Consider the following 24,178-nt stretch of genomic DNA (forward strand, 5'->3'; position numbering starts at 1 on the left):
CAGGGGCTATTTTTTCAATATGATGCAACGGATATGGGAACATTATTTTCACTAGCCACCTGAGAGTTTTTTCTTAGGGCATGTGCATGTGCAAATTGTTGTTATTGTTATTTTGCAGGACTCAATGGGGCACATGAGTACTTGTCGAGTTTCAGTTACTTTTTCTGTGGTTTGCCGAGCCATAGTCAGTTTAACAAAATATATGGGGAAATAATTAAATTCAACATCTGCAATACATGGCTCATGGACTTTGAAACATATAATTGAAATCGCTTTTTTTGTGTATTCATAAGCTGGAAAGGAATTTCTTGAAATTGAAAGCAAAAAACACACCACCTGGAGAATGCGGGCATCGATCCCGCTACCTCTCGCATGCTAAGCGAGCGCTCTACCATTTGAGCTAATTCCCCAGCCCTCAACATCCCTCTTCAGTCATTCAGACATACGCAGCCCACTCATCGCGAGACCTACTCCTTCCGCGCTCATTCCAGGAGCGGCAAGTTGTTGCCAGGCAGTTTCGCTACCTCCCTTCTCTGCTGTGGGCGTGTTTTTTTCCGTTGGCCAATGGAAGGGGTGATGGGCGAGGCTAGTTTTGTGTTTGCGGTCCTCGGCTTCCATCCCGCCCTCTGTATTGCCCCCATTGGTCTCAAAATGGTCTGAGTCTTTTACCAGCTGATTGGTCTAACCCGGTTTATTTTTAAACTGTGCTCGCGGCTATGATTGGGTAAAAAACACGCCTGTCACCGTGACGTTAAGCTGTTGCTACGGCGTGAAGGTGGGAAATCAGAGGGGCCCACCCGGATGCCCTGATTGGCCTTCAGCAACCGGTTCAGCCCGCCCTCAATCGCCATATAGTCCACTGGCGCTGTCGTTCATAAGTTATTGGCGTCCAAAAGAAAGCCAATGGGAGGTGGAATTTATGCTATTGTCCAATGGGAGTGTGCTCATGGGGACTTGGGCGTGTCAGGGAAGTGTGATTGGCAGGCGAGGAGGGGGAGCGAAGGAGAGCTCATAGGGTCTGATATGTCCGCCATCTTGAAGTGTCGGTGATGGTGGCGAGCGCTCGCTTTCCCGTCTGAGCCGAGGCAGACCAGGACCCGAGACGGGGAGACGCGCTCGCCGAGGTAGGGAGGTCCGGGGAGCTCCGGCCTGAGTCAACTGCCGCTGGGGTTTTTTCCCTCTCCCTGACGCTCTGCCCCAATGCACGGGCCCGGTGAGCGCTCCCCTCCCCCCGCCCTGCGCAGGGGCTATGGGGGGGCGCGTCTTCCTGTTCCCCGGAGTCTGCGGGCTGGTCTTTGAGGCCTCCTCCCGCAATTGGGGGCCGTTTCCCGCTCCTCTCCCCGGTTTGCGCCCGAAGTGGGGGGCGGCCTTGTTTGCTCGCTCCCCGCCCCTGGCAGCGGCCTGGCTGAGTTGTTTGGCTTCCTGTAGAATAGGGCTGTGTCGACCCCTTCCCCCCCCAAGTTATCCCTTGCCGCCTCCCCCCCCCCCGTCACTCAGCGTGGGGTGGGGGCGTCCTAGGGTACCTTTTCCTTTGGGTCCTCATATGCCCCGCTGGAGGAGCACTGACTTTATCCCCCTATGGCTGCATGTGCGACCGCCCCCCCCCCCCGCACCTGCTTCCCAGCGATACTCAGCGGGAGGTACTGAATCAGTGGGAACCTGGTGTTACTTTTACCGCCTGTTGCCTCAGTTAAAGGGATCCAGCTGTGTTCTCTCTGCCTGTCTTCTCACTACAGCTCTTCTCTCAAATTACTAGTTAGAACTGAGCGTGTTAGTTTGAATTGCGGTCTTTCTGCGAACACCTGAACAACCTTTGAGCTTTGTGTCGAGGAAGGTGCATGAAGGTCTGTCTCCACAGCATAAGCTCAGCTCCTTGAGTCTGTCTGTGTCCCAAGCCTGCGGACGCATGTGTTCTGAGTTGCACAGGTCAGGTGTGGATTTCATCTCTGAGTCAGGGATAGCTGCATGAGATAGATGTTGAAGTTGGGTAAATTATAACAGTTTTACGTCTTTTGGGGCATCATATAGGATTTTAACATCCATTTTCCTTAGTACAAATGGCAAGACTTTATTATTCAACTAGCAGAATCCCTGAGTAATGCTGTTTTTCAATGAACCCGTAAACGTTCTTTTAAACCTCTCAAAATAAGAAACTTTTGATTTCTTATTGTCTTGATTCTTAGTAATTGTTGGGAAAGTAGATGAATTATCAGAGGGATGCTCTCAGGTTAAAATTTTCTTTCTAAAAGCATTCAGCAAAAGCAGCAGCATCACCAGAAACTTATGCGCCTTACATTGAAACTTGGTTTCCTCTTTGCTGTTATGCTCCTCAGTTTGGACAGTGAAAACAGACTAGTTATTGGTCTTCTTCATACTTAATTTTGCTCTTTGTTTTAAATTAGTGCCTCAGTGGTTCATATGCTCATTCTTAAAATCATAGTAACATTTTGGCTAGTTCTAACTTAAAAAAAAAAAACCCTTGGATTTTTAGTTCTCTTACAAAAAGTGAATTTTAGGCTGAATATGACTGTTTCCCTTTTAATTCTGACCTTTTCTTTATTGCCCCAGAATGCTTTCTAAGTAGAAAAGTGAATTGGAGTGCCAAGACTGTCCTATGATGTTCCTGGAGATCAGTATAGATAGGTATAAAATGAAAGAAATAAACGTTTTCAAAATACCTGATATTTTGGAATTGTTTGCTATATGTAACCAGTGAAAGCTGTTATAGAGCACTTAGCTCTCATCTGAGTAGATGTTACCTGGGTAGAGGAAACATGCCTGTACTCTTGGACGTTACCGAAATGTTTCTGGATGCTATTAGCTTAAAAATCAGAGGTTGAAACCTTTAACTGTGTTACTAATGTGTTGAATCTTGAGTGGAAGGAATTCTGATTGTTCTTTACTATTTATGCTCTTTATTTACTTGTAGTTTTTATCAATGAAAAATTAGTTTCACTTTCAAGTTCTCTGCTGTGTTTGAATTGCAAACTTTGCATGAGTACTTGTTTCTACTGGAATGTTAAAGCTAGGGAAAGCTCTCTAGCTTTCTTCCCTAAAGGTATCAATTGATATTTTTTTCATTAAAACATACTTTATAATGTATGTGTGCGCATGATGATTTGGCTGTACATAATTTATTTTCCACTGAATAAGACTTGGATTAGAGCTGCAGTTCTAAAACTGGAGGGAATCTTAAAATTGTTCATTGGTGTCTAATTCTTTACTCATAAATGCCAGATCCTTCAATACATAGCGTCCACAATAACTTTACGAGGGCTCTGCTCAGACACAGTAGGCCACCTGCGTGTTACGCATTGTAGGTTTGGGGTGTAAATCACAAACATGGCTTTAGAAATTCAAGGAATTTCTTTTTAGAAACTGTAAGGCTCTGTAAGCCGGTCGTGTCGGGGCTCATCCCTCTGAGGCACGGCGGGGAGCCAGGGCGCCTCCTAGCACGCTGCAGTCCGGGTAGGCTTAGCCCCTCCGCAGGTGTTGAGGGGGGTACAGGGTCTGCAAACAAGGTAGAGCCCCAGCCCTCTAGCCGGGGTCAGGACTCTCAAAGTAAATAAGCCCCAGCCCTTGGACAGGGCAGGGCAGTAACAGTTCAAGCTCAGGCCTCTAGCAGAGGCTGAGCAAACACAGTATCAGCCCAGGCCCTTGGCTGGGCGGGGGGCAGTCAACGCAAGTCTAGTTAGCTCTGGCCCTCGGGATCAGGACAGAGCAGTGGCAAAGTCAAAGGGGCCCAGCCCTTGGTTTGGGCGGGCACCAAACACAAGTCTAGCTAGCTCTGGCCCTCTGGATCAGGAAAGAGCAGTGGCAATAGGCTGGAAGAGGGGGAGTCTGCCACCCGGTTACGGGTGGTAGGGGGAACGCAGGCCCTCCCACTCCACTGCGTTCCAGCCCGGGGCCCTAGCAGCAGTCAAGACCCGCTGCGGTCAGTGGGGATCCTGGCCGCAACACACTGACATGGGTTCAGGCTCTTCAGGAGCCAAACCAGGGTCGGCTACCCCCCGGGCCACTTCCAACCTCCCCCTCTCTGGGTACCTGGTCCTTGCCAGCGTCATCTGGGGGGTCCCAGACCATGGGCTCCTCCGGATACCGGTCGTGGGGAAGCTCAGGCCACTCCTTGGGGCATCAGGTACATGGCAGGTCAGGCCAACGTTCCTCTGGGTACCGGGTCTGAGGCAAGTCCAGCCAGCGCTCCTCTGGGTAGTGGGCGCGGGGCAGGTCCGGCCAGCGCTCCTCTGGGTAGTGGGCGTGAGGCAGGTCCGGCCAGCGCTCCTCCGGGTAGTGGGCGCGGGGCAGGCTGGACTCGGCAGGAGCCCGGGCACCAGCGTCTGTCCTCTCCGGCAGCCTGTGCCCAACTGAGCGCTGGGGCTGGGCTTTTATACTTCCTGTCCCGCCCCTTGACTTCCGGGGGGCGGGGACAGGCAGTGCTGGCTCCGCCCACTGAGGCACCTGCTCTGGCTCGTCCCTCTCAGGCGCGGCGGGGAGCCAGGGCGCCTCCTTACAGGCTCCTTGAACTTGTAAGTTCATTTTGCCAAAAAAAAAAAAGAAATTTGTATATGAAATAACAGGGTGGACATGATTAAATCACAAGTCAGGAAGACTCGATTTAATCATGGATTTCTACATAAGTGCATTCTTGTTGGTTGTTACAACCTTAATACATATTCTTCACAACTCAGAGATAGATGTAGGTTTCATTTTTAGAAGATTCACACTATACATTTTTAAAGTGATTTATTTTAAAAACTTTTCAGATTAGTTTTACATCTATATCAGAAAATGAATTATTGTTTGGTTGTCTTATTTACCAAAAGTAATTGAAGCAGATAGTCTCCTCCTAATACAGCATGGCAAGAAAATCCTCCAAATATTAATGATTAACCTGTTGAATTGGAGATATTAATGAAGTCATTGGGAGGTGAACTATCACCAGACAGACATTTAAATTGTTTTAGTTAACTAAAACAACATTATGTATTCTGGGTTTTTTTTCTTCAACAGCAAACATCTAATATTTTAACAAAACAAGCATATGAATTTTTAAATTTAGTTAAACATTCAAATGTTTTTTTAAAATCAGGTTTGTTTTTGTTTAACTATTTTAGTGAAAAATAATTTTAATATTAAAAAAAAATAATTAAATTGACTGTGTCAGCCAGATAAACATGAGAAACTTAAAATATTGGCTTCTGCAGCTAACTCAGTCCTCTTCACCTTCATTTTCCTGTTCGTTCGTAATCTGGAAAGGAAAAACAAGCTTTCCTGCTTTTTCAGGTCCCAAACGATTTCTCAGTTTGGAATGAATTAGTCCAAAGGGGAAAAAATATTCTTCCTACACGCACGGAAGAAGCCACTGCTGTTTAAAAGTGAAATAATCACTTCAACAGTCTCTGAATCCAAGTGCTTAAGTGATTTCCACCAGTTCACTGGGGTGACCTTCTTTAAAACATCATCAGCAAACATACATTTCTTGAATGGTTCTTATTCCCAAATTGGTTCTCTTACGGCCTGCTGCCTTTATAGGTTTTCCCTTCTAGTGAGAGAATGGTATATTAGATCTCAGATCAATGAAGGCTACCTTCAGAGACGTCAAGACTTCTGGAATATGTTGCTCAAAGAGTTTCACTTTTGTTTCTACTCCCTGTCCCTCTCTTCTCACATTTATCTCCAGAGTTCTTCTCCTTCTCCAGATCTATTCCGCCCCAACAATCTCCTATTCATTGAACTTTTTGAAACTTTGCACTTTTAGAGAGAGGTAAGGGATTGACTCTGTGTACACAAATTTGCAGAGGGACAATAGGATTTGAGTCTGTTATTTCTCACTTCTATATATTATTTATTTGAACACTTTTTTGCTGTTAACATGCATATTATCTCTGGAGTCACAAATCCATAGTCTGAGAACTGCAAAACTAAGCATCTCTGATGGTATCTTCTAGACAAGGGGTAGGCAATCTATGGCATGCGTGCTGAAGGTGGCATGCGAGCTGATTTTTAGTGGCACTCACACTGCCTGGGTCCTGGCCACTGGTCCAGGGAGCTCTGCATTTTAATTTAATTTTAAATGAAGTTTTTAAAACACTTTAAAAACTTTATTTGCTTTATGTACAACAATAGTTTAGTTATAATAAACTTATACAAAGAGACTTTCGAAAAACGTTAAAATGTGTTACTGGCACACGAAACCTTTAAATTAGAGGTTGCTGACCCCTATTCTAGACTGAGCACAGAGTCCCATTTGGTAGATAGAAAGATTAACCTAAATCTATACAGAAGCTCTTGGAACCCCATAAGATTGGGTCTCTAATCCATGAACTGTTGGAACTCGTTTACAAAACTTTTCTTAAACATTACATGAATATATTGTCTCATATGATAGAATTAGAATTTATAATCCCCATTCCATGATGAGACATTATAACTCAAAGATAGTTTTAATTAAGATATATCTTTAGATAGCTTTTTTCCTCACAAAGCATCTTATCAAAAAAATTGATTTAAATAAAAGAGATGAGATTATTATTATTATTTTTTTTAAAAGTAATTGTTTTTTACCTACCCTATGAAATAATGACTCTTGTGCTACCAGGGTGGTTAAAGTCATTTTTGCCTGTAGTACTACAGTAAAACTTTATTTCAGCTAAAAATGACAGTCACTGTAGAGTTTAGGTTACAGAGATACTTAAACTATAGGAAAACATCCAGTTAAGCTAAAACATGTGAGATCAGGAATTTGGTGAAAGATCTTTTTAGTCTTAAATGCTAATGTACTTAGGAAGACTAGTTAGAACTGAGCATGCATAATGTATTGTAGTTTATGTGCAAACAAGTTACGTTTAAGCATAAATTAAGGCTAGCATATGTTATATTGTAATTTAGGCTATCATTCATAAATTCAGTGCAAGACAAATTGAACACTTGGCGGATTATTTTCAGAAGTGTAACTAGACATGTTAATTTTTTTTTTTTTTTTTTTTGAGAACTGAGAACATTATCTGAAAACTGTGCAGCGCTTAAAATGACCTCCAAAGGAGAAAAACAGCTTGTAGAGGCCTGGGCTCATTCAGAACATTTTCATCTTATTTTATACTAAAAATGATGCTTTGTTGGAAGGCTGTGTGGTGACTAGAGAAGGACTCAAATAACATCTCAAAACACTGAAACCTAAGCAACTGAAAAGAGAAGGGATTGTCCCTTTAGTGTAACCATTTAAAATGCTTTGGTCATTAAAGTCAGAAGTGGTAAACCAGATTAATGCTTTGGCAAGATGATTTCTTTGTTAAAGGTTCAACATTTTTACCTCTTCAATTAAATTGAGAGCTCACAATATACAATGAGCAACTGGCTCAAACTCGACCTGTAAAACATTGAAATGTTAATCATAAGTGGGAAATGCTTTGAAGAACTACCTGGGTCACTCTTTCCCTAATTGAATCTGCCCTCTTTCATCAAAGTGGTGAAAAGCATTGGGGCCCTGTTTAGCTCTGCAGTTAACCTAGAGTATTGGGTAGCATCAGTTCTGAAAAACATAGTGTAACTCCATCTTTCCAGGAAGCTTTACTATTCTTCCTAGATGAGGATTGAGCCATACGCAAATTGAATCCACTCTGTATCTGGAAGGGAAGGTGGAAACAATAAAAGCAGCAGAATGCAGGAGCCCATCGCTTTAATTGGATGGGCTTCCTTAATGTATCCCATGTGACCTGTTTGCTCCACTTGCTACTAATCTGCTTCTGATCTTTAAGGCCATCAGTAGATCAGGATCCAGGTCCATCAGTAGTTCTATCTTCATCTGCGATTCTCTTCTCTCCTCTTTTCCCCCACTCCCCAGATTAGTTTCTCCTCTGGAACAATGTGATTTGCAAAACCTAAGATAAAGTGTATGAAAGCCAGAGATAAATTGTTCTTGAATGTTAGGCTGTGGAGGTGAGACTTATATAGTCAGACCACCGTAAGGGCATGATAGAAAGCTTTGTCAGAAGGAATGGTTTTTCCATAATCACAAGATTAGTAGGGGAAAGGAACAAAGGAAACCCCACTTGTAACCCAAACAGAACCTCCTTTAGTAAGGGATGGAGATAACCGAAGACTCTTGAAATCACTCAATTTTGCTTGATATTCCTGTTATTTCTAATGTGAGAGAACCGTTCAGATCTCTCTACAGCAAAAAGAACCTTAAAGTATACAAGCACAATTTTTAAGTGCTCTGCAGATCATATTTAAGATAGAAAAATTTGTTGCAGATATGAATGTCCTCTCTGCCCCTGCCAGGAAAGCCATAGGGTACTTAACACTCAGGTAGGTTCAGGCTTTTACTATCATGGTCCAGAACAGAACTCCTGGAGGAATAAAGTTGCAATGGGCTGGGAAGTTTGCTGTGAGAGCAGGGCAATGAAGTAGAATGTATTGGTGAGCATGTTGTTCTACTGTCTTGGTTGTTGATTGGGGGAGGAAGGGGAGGGCTGATCTCCGTCCATGGCAGTTTGCCTTTTAACTCTGGTGTATTTCATGTTGGATTGAAGAAATTGTAGGTTCTCATAAATTAACAGGTCTTGTTGCCTTGCTTTCTAGTATATTTCTAAAAGCACATTCAAAATTGATAGGCTTTTGCTGTGACTTGAAAGCGGATTTGAAAATATACCTGTGGTCTGGAAGGATGAGTTCCTAACCAATCAGCCTCCCTGTCTCTTAAGTTGCCTTCCCATCTGTTCCTCAGTCTTTTCCCTGCCTCTTCCTTTTAAATGCAAAAACTAATGCTGTGAGTGCTGTCTGAATTGCGCTGTTGCACACTGGCGATAGGAGGGAGAGGTTTACTCAGTGGAAGGGAGATACAGTAAAAGCTGTGTTATCTGGCACTTTACCAGCCAGAAAGCTCTAAAACTGGCATTTCTCATCTTCAGTAGGGTTGCCATATGTCCAGTTTTTGACTGGAACACCTGGTCAAAAAGGGACCCTAGTGGCTCTGGTCAGTGCTACTGACTAGGCCATTAAAAGTCCAGTTGGCATGGGATCAGCAGGCTCCCTACCTGGCTTCACGTGGCTCCCTGGAAGCGGTGATGTGTCCCTGATGCTCCTAGGCAGAGGAACAGCCACAGAGGCTCTGTGTGCTGCCACTGTGCCAGGCTCTGGCTCCGCAGCTAACATTGGCTGGAAACTACGGCCAATAGGAGCTGTGGGGGCAGTGCCTGTGGGCGGAGACACTGCACAGACGCCTGACAGCACTTTTGCCTAGAAGCAGAAGGGACATGTTGCTGTTTGTGGGGAGCTGCCTGAGGTGAGCACCCCCTGGATCTAGCACCCTGAAGGCCCTCCTGTGCCCTGAGCCATCTCCTGCCCCCAAACTCCCTCCCATAGCCCATGCACCACACCCCATCCTGCATCTCCGCCCCAAGCCTCCTTCCGCACCCAAACTACCTCCCTTTAAGTTAACCGTAATTTTCGACTTACTAGCACCCCCCATTCCCCCAGTATGCAGGATAACAAAGCTTTTACCTGGGAAATATGGGGATGAAACTGGACAAAACTAAGGAGTTGCAGTGCAATCTGTTGGCAAAATGGCAGTGCTATTTTGAGTACATTCAGAGGTACCAAAATGCAGACAAGTCAGCACCAAGGAGACTGAAATTCTTCATCCGAGGGCAGTTCTGTACTAGAAAACTATTGTTAAACAGTTATTTAGGAGAGAGAAACAATCCTCATTGATTTAATTACAATTTCTCTAGACAGGGATCTCAAACTCAAATCAGCACGAGGGCCGCATGAGGACTAGTACATTGGCCCAAGGGCCGCATCACTGAAACCTTTTCATACAACGATACAAAAGTATAGCCAAAAATGAAAAAAAGAATATGTAATATGCTATTAAAAGTCAATGTATTACCTTTTTTTAAACTGTAATGCAAAGAGGGGTTTAAATAAAATATAAACACCTGTAACTATTTTTTTTGTGGTCGGTAACACTGATGATGATCTACATTAACAGTCTATCAACATAGCTGTAATGGCAGGAACTTTTTAAAATAACTATTCATACAAAATACGTTGCCACTTTGAACAAACATTCTTCCCAGCTACTCACAGCAAAGAATCATACATGCTGAACTTCATATTTCAGACTGCTCGTCTAGTCCATGAGGCCCCACCCCTTCCCTGCCCCTGTTCCTACCTCTTCCTCAAATCCCCGCTCCAGCCCTGCCTCTTCTCCACCTCCCCTGAGCGCACTGTGTCCCTGCTCCTCCTTCTCCCTCCCCCCCGGAAAGTCCTAAGTGCCACCAAACAGCTATTTAGTGTTGGGAAGTGCTGGGAGGTTAGCGGAGGAGCGGGGTGCGGCATGCTCGGTGGGTGGGAGGAAGGGCTGCGAGGGGGAAGGGAACCTTGGCTGCTGGTGGAGTTGGCGCCTATGGCTGGCCGCATGTGGCCTGCAGGCTGCGTGTTTGAGACCTTTAGAGTTAAAAAATTTAAATTGGCAAAGTGACTGTAATCTATGAAAACTTGAAGTGTGTTAGCACTAAAGAATGAGAAGACTTATTTAAGATGGTCCAAGGGGAAATAGACTAAGATGTAATGAAAATATATCCTAATGGCAGGAAGAATTTGCTGATAGTAAGGTTTACTGAAGTGGGGATTAGTCTCCAAAGAAAGTATTGGAAACTGTTGCTTGAGTCAATTAAAATTAGACTTTCCAGAGCACTTGGACAGTATCTAAAACAATCATGTGTTAGCAGGAAGATGTAATAGCTGACCTAATGATCTTTGATTGTCATGATTCTGATTTTATGGACAGTGGTACTCTGCATGACCGCCGTGCAGTGGTGTTTGTTGTGACTGCTGTAAGTTTCTTTTGTTGTGACCAAGAATATTCTGAAATAGTTAATTGTTTTTTGAAGAACAAGCAGTTATTGAGTTTGGGGTAGTAAAAGTGATGATAGTAAGAACCAGTTGGCTGTCTGCTGTGGAAAAACCTATTGGGCTGAAGAACTGGACTTCTGTAACAGTCTCAGCTTAATTAATAAAGGTAAGTGTCCTGAGGCAGTCTTGTAGGACCTGGATGTCTTGTCTCATATCAGAATATAGCAATTTATGTGCTGTTAGGCTTCAGAACCTTTACCTTTTCCTATATTTGTTCTATTTGAGTTAGTAACTCTGTATATTCAGAGAAGTCTCTAGATCCATCCTTCCTCCTTTTTGTAGGGTACTAATACAGTATCCCATCTCTGGTCTTCGCATACTGCTTTTTCAGCCATGTGTAAAACATCCATGAGGTAACAAAACTCCAGAGGTATGAAAGAGCAAGTTTCCTTTGAGTTCAGTTGAATTTCCTGCATAGAGTTTGGCGTAAACTTTCATTATTACTAAAAAGTTGGATACAGATCTATACAGATGGATACTTTGCAACTTATGAATTAGTACTAGATCAGTTGTTCCATTTTTGAACACCTTGGGGCTGACCTGGAGCTTTTAAAGTTTTATTAGTCCTTATGAAACTTGTGATTGTGTTGCAATTTGAATTTCAAAATGAAAGGCCTGTTTTTTTCTTTAAATATATTAGGTGGGTAGATTTTAAATAAAAAAATTGAAATCCCCCTTTCCCCCCATTGTGGCTTGAAACAGCAACCAGGAAGCATTGATTTAAATTTATTTTAATCTTGTTTTGCAATAGGACTTTTTAGTTTTCTTTGGTAACCATTGAAGCTTGTTGATTTGCATCTAAATACAGCCTTTACTGTTAAATTGGTACTTTATATTAACCAGGAGGATACACTGTATACACACTTGAGCAATTCTATATAGCTCAACATACATTTATTCGGATTCTTAATCTTCACATTATGTTAGCACATGGTGAAATCCACATTTCTTATTTACTAAATTTTTGACTTGTCACACTGCATTTGGATGGAAACTGGAATTCAATTGAAAATGCCCAAACAGCATGTTCAAACTTTTAGTTAAGTAAAACTACCTTAATTTTACATATTATGTATCCAGCATATTTAACTGACATATTAAATTAAAAGTATTATCTGCAGTTAGAGCATTGAACTGATTATTTCTAGTAACTGCATCCTTCAAGATTTTAGAACTAGTAGACCTTGTTCTCTGTCACCATTTTTATTCATAGATTGGAACAGGAAAGCATTCCTGCATTTTCAACTTTGAATGAACTAGTCACTGAACTGAATCACTGAATAAACAAATGAAGAATATATTCTCGCTCTACCTGCAGAAGATGTTACTGCTGTGAAAAGTTGGATTAGCGCTTCAAAAAACTCTGGTTCCAGGTGCTTAGTCAGTGACTTCCATTGGTTTAGGCCTTGGCTTTCTTTACAACTTAAGCAGTATATGTGTACTCAACATGTACTGCTTTTTAAAATATTTTTCATTTTAATTTAATTTAAAATTACTTTAATAGCTTATAGTAATCTTATGCCTTAATATAGGTTATAATAATTTTATATTTAGGCTTATTTTTAAAAACATTCAATTTAAATAATTTTTTAAAAATACTTATTTCAGGGTGGATAAAAATTATATTGCATACAAGTGGGTTTTAAAAAACAACTTAATAGGAACACCTCTCTCCCACCTATAACAAAATGAGTCACATTGCGCCTTAGGAATCTACAGAAGGGGTTGGGGGAGAATACAGTACCTTCCAATCCCAAGTAAATAATGCATGTTACACATCTGAAGAGACTGTTGATCTTAAGTCACTGTACCAGTATCAGCTGGCCAAATGTCACTATACCAGTATAAGACAATTATCATAAAAATAGCACAACTTCCCCTAGCGTGTTGTCCCAGTATAAAAGTTCTTATACCACTATAGTTTTCCCATAGGGGAAGAGGAATAAGCTATACTAGTATTAAAGCACCTTTATAATGGTATAACCTGGTCCACACTGGGGGCTGTACTGATACAACTATTTTAGTTAGGGGTATGCTTTTTTTAACCAAAATATTTATAACAGTATCAAAACTGTATGTGATAAGGCCTTAGTTAAATCGCTGCATTGCAGTTTTAAATCTTATGGTCTAAGGAGGATCTCTTCAATATTCTTACGCATTTCTCAGCTTTATTAGGTTTCTCATTGCTGTCCTGCTTTAAAATTTAGTTGTCCAGTTAACTTGGAATCTTTGCCTTGGACTATAATTCACTTGTATTAATGGCTTGACAAACTTGTTGGATATATCTACATGCATTCAGAAGCAAATACTTCAGAAAAATAGTAGGTATTTAATGGAAAGAGTATATAACAAATGCCAAGATTCGTCAATGTTCAACTTATTATCTCTAAAATAATCAGGAAACATGGACATATCTGGGACATGTTAAAATAAAGCCAGACCTTCTGTTGTGGCAGGCATCCCATTTGGCAGCTGTAAGAATATGTCAAAGAAGCTGACCAAAATAATCTCTTAATTGACAAACCTAAGCTCCATGAGTTTTCGCTTTAACATTGAAGTTGTGCAAAGAGCAGCCTAGGATAGATAGGGATGGCACAGACTTGTTTTTGCCCTAAGAAACACTATATAGTGTGGGAAGGGTTCAGATTAGGTTACATTTCTAACCCAAGAGCACATACTAGATTCCTGCTGAATTCGGGAGCATCCATCTAGGTGAGAAGACAGCATGCCTCCTCCAGCTGCTAGAATTGTCTGCAGGCATGCATGCACGTGTGCTGGGCTTCTTACTGTGGTGCTATGTTTGTACTTTACAGAGGAGCTCCTGTCTTTCAGGTTAGCTTTAGTTAGTGCATGTCAGAAATTGGAGTCCTGTCAGTCTCTGTGAAGTGACAAATCTTCTATTGATTCTTTCCTTCTGCAGCTGCTTTTTTGTATCAACCTCTCCTGAAGTTCCTTCCTGGCTGCTGGGAGGGGAGCTCCTTTTACTTCCTGTAATCTTTCTCCAACAAATGACTGAATTATCAGTGTCTATCGCTGCTTCCTATGGGAAGCGGCAGCAAAAATCGTACTAATTCTAGGTAGTCTCACTCTGCAGTCAGCTTCATTCTTGCTGTCAGCCATAGCAAGCAGTTTCATGATTGTCCTTCACCATATGTAGAGCGTGAAGTGTTAGGGGGACCTGATCTTGGTTGGTGCCTCAGGGAGCTGCTGCATTAAATAAGAACTATCTAGGAAGCTAACTGCTGGTGGTCAAGATTTATCTTCTTCTGAGTAAAAGAAGGTGGTCAAGAAACTTGGCATGAGAATAAATGCAAATGCATGTGTTTCCTGAACCATGGTATAAAACTATTCTTGAGCTGTACTTTTGCTTGGCTCAGCCTATACCGGTTACTTCATTGTTTTCATCGTAAGTAATGTATTTCAAGGTGGGAAACAGAGGAAGAAGCAAAAAACAAAATTTAACTGAGGATTATGAGGGGTACTATATAAAGCCACTGCCTTTCTGGGAGAGCTGCATTAACTGGTCTGGCTCTACCATTTTAGTAGGATCATTAAACTCATGGCAGTAATAGTAATATTTAGCACTTAGGTTTTCTTCAGGGTCTCTCAAATGTCAACTAAGTAAAACTTTACAGCTTCCTCTGCCATCTGGAGCCCTTCCTGTCTCCTTATGAGAATTCTTTGAGTGAGGAAGGCAGTTTATCCCAGACTGTAAAAGCTGCGTTGTTGCAAGTATAGTGCTTTGACTGTCCATGCAGGAACAAGACAAAATTCTAGAGTCCTTATTTATATACCTACATCTTCTTGTCTTGTAACATCAGTGCCATACAGTCAGTGATGGAATTTGTCTTTTTACTCTGTCCATATAAACATTTGATAACTTTTATTTCTCTGTGGCTGTGGCACAGCTTGGTTCTGAGCTGCCTAATACTCTCTCTTAGAAGGCATAAATGTTATCTTTTTTTTCTTCTCCATTATACTCCAGACTGTAATCATCTCCTTTTGTAGTGACAAGTTTCAGTTCCTTGTTTTGAAGAGAAGGTGATTCCCCTCGCTTCCTATTGGCTGGGAGAGATTTAATGTTTTACTAATCTAAAAAGCAAGTTGTAGTCTTCCCCCCCGAAGTTTTTCTTTGTTGTCTACTGTGGATTATGCCAATGATTAGTGAAATGCACTCATGCTTTGGGATAGAAAATGCCATTGTTTACCACTACCAGGAATACACTGAGAGGTAAAAAATACATCCTTCTCTTCCCTGCCCCACAGTTTGGGGATCTGATGGATAATCAACTGAACATGATCTCCTAGTACTACACTGTAACCAGAAGGAGTAATGTGATCCAGATCCATAAACAGGAATCTCAAGTAGGAGTAGAAGTTATTTTACCTTTGTATTTGGCACTGGGCAACCACTGCTAGAATACTTCATCCAGTTGTAATGTCCACAATTCCAAAAGGATGTTGATAATTGGAGAGCTTTAGAGAAGAACTGTGAAAATGATTAAAGGATTAGAAAACTTGTCTATAGTGATAGATGGAAGGAACTCAATTTACTTAGCTTAACAGAGACAAAGTTTAGGAGTGACTTGATCAGTCTATAAGTACCTGCATGGGGAACAATCATAGGAACTGGATGGGACCTCAGGAGGTCATCTAGTTCAGTCCCCTGCACTCATGGCAGGACTAACTATTATCTAGACCATCCCTGACAGGTGTTTGTCTAACCTGCTCTTAAAGATCTCCAATGAAGATGTCATAACTCTCCTACTCAGATCTGAACCTTAGAGTTCAGAACATGAGAAGCTAGCATGAAACCTCCAAACTTAATAAATATTGCTGCCACCAACCAGAATTCCAGTGTCTGGTTCACTTTGGTCTCCCCAAAACCTTCCCTGGGGAACCCCCAAGACTCAGATGCCCTGAGTCTCACCACAAAGGGAAATAACCCACTTCCCTTCTCCCTCTTCCCCTCTAGGTGTTCCCTCCCTGGGTTCCTGGAGAGAGATACAGATTCAAGCTCCGTGAATCTAAACAAAGGGATTCCACCCTCTCTAGCTCCTCCCAGATTTCCCCGCCCTGGGTACTCTGGGAGATTCCCTGCTTCAAGTCCTTGAAACACAAGTACCAAGAGATCTAATCTCTCTCCCCTCTCACCCAGAGGGTATGCAAAGTCAGGCTTAGTAAATCTAACACAAAGAGATTTTCCCCCTCCCTTCGTTTCTTAGCCTTAACCAGTGAAAAACACTCAGACAGGTCTTAAAAAGAAAGCTTTCTATAAAAAGAAAGAAAAAGGACATAAAATGGTCTCTGTATCAAGGTGACAATATACAGGGTCAGTTGCTTAAAGGAAAAAATGAATAAACAGCCTTATCCAAAAAGAATACAATTTAACACATTCCAGCAACTACACACATGTAAATACAAAAAAACCCAAAACAATATAAACCTGTTGTCTTACTATCCTTGTACTTACAACTTGGAAACAGGAGATTAGAAAGCCTGGAGATAGAAAGATCACTCTCAGAGCCGAGAGGGTCACCAAACCAAGACAAAAAACTCACACCCAAAACTTCCCTCCACCCAGATTTGAAAAAGTCTTGTTTCCTGATTGGTCCTCTGGTCAGGTGTTTGGTTCCCTTTGTTAACCTTTACAGGTAAAAGAACCTTAACCAGTGGGCGGGGCATTCACTCAGGCCAGGGCTTTATAAAGCTGCGCACAAGCGACCAGGGAGCTTAGGCAACAGGAGCTGCTAACAGGGAGTTTTGCAAGGGAGTTTGGAAGGGGAGTAGGAAGGGAGTGGGGGTCCCTTGTCGGTCTCATCTGTGACCCATTGGTCCCTTGAACCTATAAACCAAGCCATATCCAAAACCTTTCTGTTTAAAGCAGAGTGGACAGGGAGCTGCAGACGGGAATTTGAGAGAGTTTGACAGAGGGAGGCTTACGATGGTGAGGAGGACCCGCAACACCTGTGGCAGCACTGCTTCTGTCTCCTCCACCTGCGCCTGTAGCCAGACAGAGCACCAAAGCATGGATGCTTTTACCCAGATTCTGGTGTGGGCTTGCAAAGACTGTAACTTGCAATTTCCACTTACTGATATCCAGGCTGGGGGTGGCATCCGATGTGAAAGGTGCCTACTGGTGGAATCTCTCAGGCAGCAGGTGGGAGAGCTACAGGAGGAGGTGGCTAGGCTGAGGAACATCCGTATCCATGAGCAATTCCTGGACAGTATCCATGTGGAGACAGCTGACGTAGCTGTCTCAGTTCACAGGACTACTGACACACCAGTGGAGGAGGAGATGGCTTAGGGTAGACAATGGCAGCTGGTTACTTCTGGCAGCAGGCAGTGCTCCACCCCTGCTGCAAACCCTCCTGCTGTGGTACTAGATAACTGTTATGCTCTTCTTGATACAGGAGAGACGGAATCACCCCCAACAGTTAAGGAGGCGAAGCCTCGTACCCCTAAGGCTGGGAGGTCTGCTGCCACCACTGATAATAAGAAACGTAGGGTAGTGGTGGTTGGAGACTCTCTGCTGAGGGGGACGGAGACACCCATCTGTCGCCCTGACCGTTCATCCCGAGAGGTATGCTGCCTGCCAGGGGCCCGTATCCGAGATGATACAGAGGCATTGTCGAGGATTATCCGGCCTTCTGACTACTACCCCATGCTGCTCATCCATGTGGGCACAAATGATACTGTGAGGTGTGACACTGAGCAGATCGAGTGACTACAGGGCTCTGGGAGTACGGGTTAAGGAGTTTGGAGCGCAGGTGGTATTCTCTTCGATTCTTCCTGTCGAAGGTAGGGGCCGGGGCAGAGACAGATGCATCATGGAGGTGAATGCCTGGCTGCGAAGATGGTGTCGCCAGGAGGGCTTTGGCTTCCTCGACCACGGGATGCTATTCAAGGAAGGACTGCTAGGCACAGATGGCGTTCACCTTTCGAGGAGGGGAAAGGCCTTATTTGCGCACAGACTGGCTAACCTAGTAAGGAGGGCTTTAAACTAGGTTCGACGGGGACAGGTGAGCAAATCCCACAGGTAAGTGGGGAACAAGACCTGGGAGATGGGTCGGAAACAGGAGGGAGCACGGGCTATAATGGCAGAGAGAAAGGAGGGTCAGGGCAAAGCTGGGAGGCAAGATCAAACCAGTATCTTAGATGCCTATATACAAATGCAAGAAGTATGGGTAATAAGCAGGAAGAACTGGAAGTGCTAATAAATAAATATAACAATGACGTTGGCATTACTGAAACTTGGTGGGATAATACACACGACTGGAATGTTGGTGTGGATGGGTATAGTTTGCTCAGGAAGGATAGACAGGGGAAAAAGGGAGGAGGTGTTGCCTTATATATTAAAAATGCACACACGGACTGAGGTGGAGATGGACATAGGAGACGGAAGTGTTGAGAGGCTCTGGGTTAGGCTACAAGGGGTAAAAAACACGGGTGATGTCGTGCTGGGAGTCTACTACAGGCCACCTAATCAGGTGGAAGAGGTGGATGAGGCTTTTTTCAAACTAACAAAATCATCCACAGCCCAAGATTTGGTGGTGATGGGGGACTTCAACTATCCAGATATATGTTGGGAAAATAACACCGTGGGGCACAGACTATCCAACAAGTTCCTGGACTGCATTGCAGACAACTTTTTATTTCAGAAAGTTGAAAAAGCTACTAGGGGGGAAGCTGTTCTAGACTTGATTTTAACAAATAGGGAGGAACTTGTTGAGAATTTGAAAGTAGAAGGAAGCTTGGGTGGAAGTGATCATGAAATCATAGAGTTTGCAATTCTAAGGAAGTGTAGAAGGGAGTACAGCAAAATAGAGACAGTGGATTTCAGGAAGGCAGATTTTGGTAAGCTCAGAGAGCTGATAGGTAAGGTCCCATGGGAATCAGACTGAGGGGTAAAACAACTGAGGAGAGTTGACAGTTTTTCAAAGGGACGCTATTAAGGGCCCAAAAGCAAGCTATTCCGATGGTTAGGAAAGATAGAAAATGTGGCAAAAGATCACCTTGGCTTAACCACGAGATCTTGCGTGACCTACAAAATAAAAAGGCGTCATATAAAAAATGGAAACTAGGTCAGATTACAAAGGACAAATATAGGCAAATAACACAGGAATGCAGAGGCAAGATTAGAAAGGCAAAGGCACAAAATGAGCTCAAACTAGCTATGGGAATAAAGGGAAACAAAAAGACTTTTTATCAATACATTAGAAGCAAGAGGAAGACCAAGGACAGGGTAGGCCCACTGCTCAGTGAGGAGGGGGAAACAGTAACGGGAGACTTGGAAATGGCAGAGATGCTTAATGACTTCTTTGTTTCGGTCTTCACTGAGAAGTCTGAAGGAATGTCTAATATAGTGAATGCTTACGGGAAGGGGGTAGGTTTAGAAGATAAAATAAAAAAAGAGCAAGTAAAAAATCACTTAGAAAAGTTAGATGCCTGCAAGTCACTAGGGCCTGATGAAATGCATCCTAGAATACTTAAGGAGTTAATAGAGGAGGTTTCTGAGTCTCTAGCTATTATCTTTGGAAAATCATGGGAGACGGGGGAGATTCCAGAAGACTGGAAGGGGGCAAATATAGTGCCCATCTATAAAAAGGGAAATAAAAACAACCCAGGAAACTACAGACCAGTTAGTTTAACTTCTGTGCCAGGGAAGATAATGGAGCAGGTAATTAAAGAAATCATCTGCAAACACTTGGAAGGTGGTAAGGTGATAGGGAATAGCCAGCATGGATTTGTAAAGAACAAATCGTGTCAAACTAATCTGATAGCGTTCTTTGATAGGATAACGAGCCTTGTGGATAAGGGAGAAGCAGTGGATGTGATATACCTAGACTTTAGTAAGGCATTTGATACGGTCTCACATGATATTCTTATAGATAAACTAGGAAAGTACAATTTAGATGGGGCTACTATAAGGTGGGTGCATAACTGGCTGGATAACCGTACTCAGAGAGTAGTTGTTAATGGCTCCCAATCCTGCTGGAAAGGTATAACAAGTGGGGTGCCGCAGGGGTCTGTTTTGGGACCTGTTCTGTTCAATATCTTCATCAACGATTTAGATGTTGGCATAGAAAGTACGCTTATTAAGTTTGCGGACGATACCAAACTGGGAGGGATTGCAACTGCTTTGGAGGACAGGGTCAAAATTCAAAATGATCTGGACAAATTGGAGAAATGGTCTGAGGTAAACAGGATGAAGTTCAATAAAGATAAATGCAAAGTGCTCCACTTAGGAAGGAACAATCAGTTTCACACATACAGAATGGGAAGAGACTGTCTAGGACGGAGTATGGCAGAAAGAGATCTAGGGGTCATAGTAGACCACAAACTTAATATGAGTGAACAGTGTGATACTGTTGCAAAAAAAGCAAACGTGATTCTGGGATGCATCAACAGGTGTGTTGTAAACAAGACACGAGAAGTCATTCTTCAGCTTTACTCTGCGCTGGTTATGCCTAAACTGGAGTATTATGTCCAGTTCTGGGCACCGCATTTCAAGAAATATGTGGAGAAATTGGAGAGGGTCCAGAGAAGAGCAACAAGAATGATTAAAGGTCTTGAGAACATGACCTGTGAAGGAAGGCTGAAGGAATTGGGTTTGTTTAGTTTGGAAAAGAGAAGACTGAGAGGGGACATGATAGCAGTTTTCAGGTATCTAAAAGGGTGTCATCAGGAGGAGGGAGAAAACTTGTTCACCTTAGCCTCCAATGATAGAACAAGAAGCAATGGGCTTAAACTGCAGCAAGGGAGATTTAGGTTGGACATTAGGAAAAAGTTCCTAACTGTCAGGGTATTTAAACACTGGAATAGATTGCCCAGGGAAGTTGTGGAATCTCCATCTCTGGAGATATTTAAGAGTAGGTTAGATAAATGTCTATCCGGGATGGTCTAGACAGTATTTGGTCCTGCCATGAGGGCAGGGGTCTGGACTCGATGACCTCTCGAGGTCCCTTCCAGTCCTGGAGTCTGAGTCTATCTGTTTATGACAGAAGAAGATTCCACAACCTCCCTAGGCAGTTTATTCCAGGGAAATTGTGGAATGTCCCCTCTCAGTCTTCTCTTCTCCAGATTAAACAAACCCAGTTTTTTCAATCCTCCCTCATAGGTCATGTTTTCTAGGCCTTTAATAATTTTTGTTCTGCTCTGGACTTTCTCCAGTATGTCCACATATTTCCTGAAATGTGGTGACCAGAACTGGACACGATACTCCAGTTGAGATCGTATCCACGTGGAGCAGAGCAGAATTGCTTCTTGTGTCTTGCTTACAACACTCCTGCTAATACATCCTAGAACATGTTTGTCTTTTTTGCAACATTGTTACACTGACTCATATTTAGCTTGTGAGCCACTATGACCCTCCAATCCATTTCTGCAGTACTACTTCCTAGGCAGTCACTTCCTATTTTGTATGTGTGCAACTGATTTGTTCTTTCCTAAGTAGAGTACTTTGCATTTGTCATTCAATTTCATCCTGTTTTCTTCAGATCATTTCTCCAGTTTGTCCAGATTTAGAATATTAATGCTATCCTCCAAAGCACTTGCAACCCCTCCCAGAATGGTATCATCCACAGACTTTATAAGTGTGCCTTCTATGATATTATTTAAATCATTGATGAAAATGTTGAACAGAACCAAACCCAGAACTGATCCCTGTGGGACCCCACTTGATATACCCTTCCAACATGACTGTGAACCACTGATTACTAGTCTCTGGGAACAGTTTTCCAACTGATTAGGGACCTGTCTTATAGTAGCTCCATCTAGATAGTATTTCCCCAGTTTGTTTATGAAGTTGAGACCGTATCAGAAGCCTTACTAAAGTCAAGATTTACCACATTTAGCACTTCCTCCCTATCCACAAAACTTGTTATCCTGTCAAAGAAAGCTTTTAGATTGGTTTGACACATCCATGCTGACTGTTACTTATCACCTTATTATATTTTAGTTTTCAAACTGATTACTTATTTGAAGTTAAGCTGAGTGGTCGGTAGTTCCCCGGGTTGTCCTTATTTCCCTTTTTATAGATTGGCACTATATTGTCCCTTTTCCAGTCATTTGGAATGTCCCTGGTCTTCCACGACTTTTCATAGATAATGACTAATGGCTCAGATATCTCCTCAGTTGGCTCCTTGAGTATTCTAGGATGCATTTCATCAGGCCCTGGTGACTTAAAGACATCTGACTTGTCTAAGTAACTCATTCTTTCCCTATTTTAGCCTCTGATCCTAATTCATTTTCACTGGCATTCACTATGTTAGACATCCAATTGGCTAGTAACCTTTTTGGTGAAAACTGAAAGTCATTTAGCACTTCTACCATTTTCACATTTTCTGTTGTTCGTTCTCTCTCTCTCTCCCTCCCTCCCCCTCCCCCTTGAGTAACAGTCTCACCTGGCCTTGGTCTTCCTCTTGCTTCCAATGTACTTGTAGAATGTTTACTTGTTACCCTTTTTGTCTGTAGCTAGTTCAATATCGTTTTGTGCCTCGGCCTTTCGCATTTTGACTTGTTTGTTTATGTTCATCCTTTGTAATTTGACCTAGTGTCTGCTTTTGGTTTGACTCTCTTAGTTTGAAATCATTGAAGATCTCCTGGTTATGTCAGGATGGTCTCTTGCCATACTTCCTATCTTTCCTATGAAGTAGGATAGTTTGCTCTTATGCCCTTAATAACGTCTCTCTGAAAAACTGCCAACTCTTGACTGTTTTTTTCCCCTTAAACTTGCTTTCCATGGGATCTTGCCTACCAATGAATATATGATGATGAACTCTTCAATCTAGCAGAGAAGAGTATAACACAGAGCAGTGGCTGGAAACTTGACAAATTCAGCCTGGAAATAAGGGAGTAAACTTTTAACAGTGAGAGTAATTAACCACTGGAAAAACTTATCAAGGACTGAAGTGGATTCTCAGTGACTGGCAATTTTTTTAAAACAAGGTGTGTTTTTTTTTTGCGGTTAAAGATGTGCTCTAATTCCAACTGGAAATTATTCCAGGGAAGTTCTGCATCCTGCTTTATACAAGGAGTCTCAGTAGATGATCACAACAGTCTCTTTTGGCCTTGGAATCTGTTAAATCTTTTCAGCAAGAAACTTGCCACAGCTAGTTATGGGATCTATACTATCAGTGTCTGCATAACTTGAGCGTAAAGGCAAAAAACTCCATAGTTCTCGGTTATAAGGATAATGTCCAAATATAAACAATGAGGTCTGAAACTTGGGTCCCTTCAGACAACTCCTGTGTTTTTGACAGCTAATAGTTTCACACCACTGCTTAAAAAAATCTAACAAGACTGATCAATTTTATTGTTGCTATTTAAAGCTGGTGATAAAAAGCAAAAATCAAGACTGATCACTTTTGTGCTGCTGCTCTGGGAAAACTGAACAGCAGCAAAAGTGAGCATTTTACAGAGGCAAGTTGTACTCTACAAATATTTGTCAGCATAGCTATTTTGGTCAGGATGGTGGAAAATCACATCACTAACTGATATAACTATGCCAATAAAATCCCTGTGTAGATGAAGCTTACACTAGCAAGAATCATTTTAAGAGTAGAGCTTATGAGGTTTGTGGAGGTGGCTAACTATGCCAGCAAAAACTCCTTTTGCTGCAGCTGCATTAGGGGTCATTGCTGGCATAGTTATATAAGCAAAGACTTTGTAGTGTATGCTAGCCATCGTGTATAACAAAGCAAAATTGCTGGGGGAATAGCAGAAAAGAGATACAGAGCTTCCCCTTCCTGCAGCTATAGGAAGCGTTTCAAACTTTTAAACCAAAGTCTGATACAAAAGAGTGAACTCCTGAACAAATTCTAAAAACAGATTCTTGGTAGAAATCCTAGTAACCTGCCCCATTGTTGGCAGCTTGTGACAGTGGAGTTCTGGGCGCATTCAGTAGGCTATGGCTATTATTAGCTCTTGCTGGGGACACTCTCTGTGGTGGTTCTATTTATGGGTTTCTAGGTGTCTCGTAAATTTCGTAAACGATACATAAGGCTTGTCTACTCTACCATTTAAGTCGATGTAACTTGTCACTGAGGGGTATGAAAATCCACCTCTCCGAGTGATGTAGGTTACATTGACTTAAAAGTGGTGTCCACTCTCTCACCAGCATAGCTTCTGCCTATTGTTGAGGTATAGTAATTATGCTGAAAGAAGAGTGCTGCCCTGTCAGCATAGTGCAGCTGAACTGAAGTGGCGTGATAGTGTAGACTTGCCCATAGTGTATGATTAACTCAGTTGCCAATGGCTC

General features: G+C 42.5%; 1 protein-coding gene and 1 non-coding gene across 4 annotated transcripts in view; one reads left to right on the forward strand and one right to left on the reverse strand.

Moving 5' to 3' along the window:
* Nucleotides 1–337: 337 nt before the first annotated feature.
* TRNAA-AGC lies at nt 338–410 on the reverse strand. The gene has a single exon. It is a non-coding gene; the product is annotated as a tRNA-Ala (tRNA).
* A 577-nt stretch (nt 411–987) lies between these two features.
* PPP6R3 (protein phosphatase 6 regulatory subunit 3) overlaps nt 988–24,178 on the forward strand; it is a 162,812-nt gene continuing 139,621 nt past the window's right edge. For all 3 annotated transcript variants that reach the window (XM_030560726.1, XM_030560728.1, XM_030560729.1), the window contains exon 1: nt 988–1,124. The gene's annotated coding sequence lies outside the window, so the exon portion shown is untranslated. The remainder of the gene's footprint in view (nt 1,125–24,178) is intronic.

The sequence above is a fragment of the Gopherus evgoodei genome, chromosome 4 (assembly GCF_007399415.2).
Source record: "Gopherus evgoodei ecotype Sinaloan lineage chromosome 4, rGopEvg1_v1.p, whole genome shotgun sequence".
NCBI classification, from domain to species: domain Eukaryota; kingdom Metazoa; phylum Chordata; order Testudines; family Testudinidae; genus Gopherus; species Gopherus evgoodei.